The 5,140-nt window shown below is 44.8% G+C and overlaps 1 pseudogene; it reads left to right on the top strand.

The window, feature by feature from the left end:
• Positions 1–19: 19 nt before the first annotated feature.
• On the top strand, positions 20–4,630 carry LOC119288302 (annotated as a pseudogene).
• The last annotated feature ends 510 nt before the right edge of the window (positions 4,631–5,140 follow it).

Genomic DNA, 5,140 nt, shown 5'->3' with positions numbered 1-5,140 from the left:
CAGGACAACTGTTGTTGAGTCTAGCACAGCTATGTACTCAGGTTTGGCGATTGTTGGAGTTGGTGGCATGGGAAAATCCACCTTGGCACAACTTGTTTACAATGATAAGAGGGTAAAAGAATATTTTGATGTGACAATCTGGATAAGTATCTCACGCAAACTTGATGTCCGCCGTCATACACGGGAGATCATCGAGTCTGCCTCACAAGGGGAATGCCCACGCATTGAGAACCTTGATACTCTGCAACGCATGTTGAGAGACATTATGCAAAAATCTGGGAAATTCCTCCTTGTGTTGGATGATGTTTGGTTTGAACCTGACAGAGAGAGGGAATGGGACCAACTATTGGCTCCTCTAGTTTCCCAACAAGCGGGAAGCAAAGTTTTGGCAACTTCTCGGCGGGATACATTTCCTGCTGCTCTTTGCTGCAAAGAAGTGTGTCCTCTCGAAAACATGGAAGATGCTCAGTTCTTGGAATTCTTCAAACACCACGCATTCTCTGGACCAGAAGTCAGAAATCCGCAGTTACGTGAAAGGCTGGAAGATTTTGCAGAGAAGATTGTTAAAAGGCTTGGACAATCTCCTTTGGCAGCAATACTGGTGGCTTCCCGGTTGAATAAGAAAAAATGTATCACTGCATGGAAGGATGCTCTAACTATAAATATTGACAAATTAAGTGAGCCCATTAAAGCTCTGCTGTGGAGTTATGAAAAGTTAGATCCATGTGTGCAGAGGTGCTTCCTATATTGCAGCTTGTTCCCGAAAGGCCACAAGTATGTCATCAATGAGTTGGTTCATCTTTGGATGGCAGAGGGCCTCATTGATTCGTGCAACCAAAAAAAGAGAGTGGAAGATATTGGGAGGGATTGCTTCAAGGAGATGATCTCTGTTTCATTCTTTCAAATGGTTGATAAGAAATTTGGTTGCACATACTATGTTATGCATGATCTCCTTCATGATCTGGCAGAATCACTCTCCACGGTGGACTACTTCAGGTTAGAAGATGATAAGGTGATGGAAATTCCATCCACTGTTCGACATCTATCTGTTTGTGTTGGTAGTTTGAAGCAACACAAGGAAAGTATCTGCAAGCTACATCATTTACGCACTATTATCTGCATAGACCCCCTAATGGATGACGTAGTTGACCTTTTTAACCAGATACTATTGAATTTGAAGAAATTGCGTGTACTATATTTGTCATCCTACAGCAGTAGTAAGTTGCCAGAAGCTGTTAGTGAGTTGAAGCACCTTCGGGACACTGATTTCTGAATTGCCAAGATCACTGTCTAGTCTATGCAACTTGCAGTTACTTCTATTGAATGACAAAGTTGATAGTTTTCCTGAGAATTTCTGCAATTTAAGGAAGTTACGGCATGTTGAACAGCATCGTGGTACAACATACTTACCATACGGCGCACTGCCTCAAATTCCTGACATTGGGAAGCTATCTTTGCTTCAACTTTGTGCGGAATTCTCTGTGCAAAAGAAAAAGGGGTATGAGTTGCAACAGTTAAGGGACATGAACCAGATTCGTGGCAGATTAAGTGTCACAAACCTTGATAATGTCAATGGGAAGGATGAAGCTTTGGAATCGAAGCTGCATCAGAAAATTTATCTTGACAGCCTGCAACTTATCTGGAATTTCAACGATAACATGAATGCAGAGAATAGTTTACATTTGGAGATTCTAGAAGGCCTGATGCCACCGCCTCAACTTCGTGATCTCAAAATCAATGGTTACAAATCTTCAAAGTTTCCAGGCTGGTTACTTGTTGGTTTGTATTTTGATAATTTGGAATCTCTATGGTTTATGAATTGCAGCCCATTACAAAGCCTACCATCTAATTCTGAGTTATTTGGGAATTGCTCTTGCCTTGTCCTCTCCAATCTGCCAAACCTGAAGACATTACCTTGTCTTCCACTAGGGCTTCAGAAGTTACGAGTAAAGAGATGCCCACAGCTTATATTTTTCTCCAATGATGAGCTGGAACATGATGATCAGAGAAAGAACATCATGATGACAGACCACTTGGCATCACAACTTTGTTTAATATGGGAGGTGGATTCAGGATCAGATATTAGGAGCGTACTCTCATTGGAACATTTATTTCTGAAGCAACTGATTATATTGATGAATGCTGATGTGTCACATGTCCAAAACCTTGAAAGTGCTCTGGAATTAGAGGAAGGTGGATTATCAGTAAAAGAGCTTCTCATCGAGGCATGGGTATACTGTCACAAGCAGAGGATGAGACTCTTGTATGGAAGGGCCGCTGGGTTGCCGCTGGCTCCACCATCAGGACTTCGTCAACTTTGTCTTTCTTCATGCGGTATTACCAATGGAGCTTTAGCTGTTTGCCTTGATGGTCTGGCTTCACTCAAATTATTGGTCTTAGAAGAGATTATGACTTTAACTACACTTCCTTCGGAAGAGGTATTCCAACATTTGGCAAAACTTGACCGCTTGTCCATCAAACACTGCTGGTGTCTCCTGTCATTAGGGGGCTTGCAAGCTGCTGCCTCTCTTTCACACATTACATTGATTTCATGCCCTTCTTTAGAGTTGGGAAGTGGAGCAGAACCTTTGCCATTATCCCTTAAGATACTCTGTATAGACAATTGCGTCCTTGCAGCTGATTTCCTCTGTACTGACCAATTACCACACATGAATGATATTAGCTTAACCAATTGCAGAAGCACCGCATGCTTATTTGTTGGTAGTCTCACCTCTGTAATACCATTAACACTGCGCCACTTGCCAGATTTATGTATGCTTGAAGGATTGTCTTCCCTGCAACTTCAGTACTTACATTTGATTGATGTCCCGAAGCTCAACCCTGAGTGCATCTCACAGTTTCAAATCCAGAAGTCACTCTTTGTTAGTAGTCTTGCAATACTCAACAAGATGCTCTCGGCTGAAGGTTTCACAGTTCCAGCATGGCTCGGTCTTGAAGGATGCAAAGAACCATTAGTTTCATTTGAAGAACCTGCAAATTTTACATCTGTCAGGTTCCTGTCTTTCCGTGGCTGTGAAATGATTTTCCTGCCAACAAATCTGAAGTGCTTCTCCAATCTGAATACTCTCGAGATCTATAGATGCCCCAACATATCATCTTTACCAGATCTGCCATCCTCCCTCCAGAGCATAAGCATAGTGGGTTGTTGTGAGCTCTTGAAGGAGAGCTGCCGAGCACCCGATGGAGAAAGTTGGCCGAAGATTGCGCGTATATGCTGGAAGAACTTTATATAAAGTGTGATTTGGATTGCCATCTACAAATAAGTGGAAAGGTAAATTATCTCCCGCTGGCCACCTTTGCAGCCAATGATATATAGCCTTTTGTAAATATATATATTCATTGGTTCGTTCGTTTAATTCAAATGAATAGCTGGTCCAAGACATGTGTGTGCCTCCAGAAACCTGGCTCATCTTACAGTTTAATTAACTATGTTGGCTGAAGCACTAGGCTCTGTTCTGTTGTTGCCTGCTCTCTGCCACCGGGAGACCAGTCTGTTAGTTTTGCTCTGCGGCTGCCTGGATACAGCTTGGTGGCCTGTCCTGTCCATATGGGCGTACATCAACAGCATGGTGCACAAGTCCGGCAAACAGCGACGGGGAGCATCTCGAGGGGTTCAAGGCCGAAGAGGAAGCGGCCCTCCCGGCGTGCGTCAGCTAGGCCTGACGAACACAATGAGGAGAACCACAGATTGTAAGTGTTCATGCTTGTCCATGTCAGTTGGGTGTTCAGGTGTTGTTGACATGTTCAGGGTTTCAGAGAAAATGACTTTGAAATACAGAATTGTAGGAGACTCCCCTCCTGGCACCGTGCGAGAGCGAGGTCGCTGACGATAAGGGCTTCTGAATGAACCTGATGGAGGCCATGCACTAGCACACGGCGCCACCGACCATATCCGCAGTAGGTATGTGCCTAACAAACTGCCACATTTTATCATTTGCAACTTGCAAGGGAGAAATAGTTTTTGACCCAACTTGGTGTTAACTGCATGCATCCTGGTAGATAATTGGATTTATTGTCGGGCTAGTCGCTGTTCATCGGTGATGGTGCCCCTCTTAGAGCATCCGGAATTCTCTTGAATCGATGGTGGTAAGATAAAGATCCACTGATCTCTGTCTGTGTACCTGTAAACCATATTTTCAGTCTTTATTCAGCCACACTCAGTGTCATGTGGCTGTGTTTGATCTCTTTACATTGCAGGCCACCTGTATCACCCACATTCTGGGAGGAAACCTGACACAAGGTAGGGTGCTGCCACCCATGGACATAGTCACCATTTAGACGGATCATGTCATCATGGAAGACACTTGTCAGAACTCACCCTGATCATTAGATATGCAGGGCTATCGAAGTGCCTTAGGCTGGCTCATGTTACGGTTCAACTGTGCCTCCTAGTTGACCGGCCGGTGCTAATCCCCTCGGTTGGTCTTCTGCTTTGCTGATTGCCTCACCATCGCCCTCAAGGCTCCACCACCTCCTGTACTCTGGCGTCACTATCACCGACGTGCATTTTGTACTAGTGTTTCTGGTTATCTATTTCTCCATGTTATCATTCATTGACTGAACAATTGCCGAAAGTAGTGTGTAATTTGGATCTTGTTACTGTCGTCCCTTTCTGCTACGCTGTGCTAGAGTATGTCATACTCTTGGATTGTACGTGATGTCGTGACTGCAACCGTTATCTCTTGTGTCATGTCCATTCTTCTTACATGATGAAAACTTCTCTTGGTCTGCTGCCTCCGATCTGCAGGGCATGTGCTCTGCAGGGTCTTTCTAGTTGCTCATTCCCTGCTCTGTTTATTTTATCTCGTGTGCTATAAATGAGCACTTCCCACATTACTGGAATAACTGTCTATGCCGACGGCGTTTACTATGCCGACAGCTTTTTGTCAGGGCCGTCGGCATAGCCGGAGATATGCCTAAGGCCCGCAGAAAGCCGTCGGCATAGCTGGAGATATGCCTACGGCAGCCGTAAGCATAGAAAAGCCGTCGGCATATCTCTATATATGCCGACGGCAGCCGTACGCATAGGACGACCGTCGGCATAGACATGGCCGTGGCGTCCCGGGGATTGACGACGGGCTGACGCCGTCAAAGCTATGCCGATGAACCTGACGGCGGC

The sequence above is a fragment of the Triticum dicoccoides genome, chromosome 4A (genome assembly GCF_002162155.2).
Source record: "Triticum dicoccoides isolate Atlit2015 ecotype Zavitan chromosome 4A, WEW_v2.0, whole genome shotgun sequence".
Taxonomy (NCBI): Eukaryota; Viridiplantae; Streptophyta; class Magnoliopsida; order Poales; family Poaceae; genus Triticum; species Triticum dicoccoides.
This window is presented reverse-complemented; position numbering and strand designations above follow the sequence as displayed.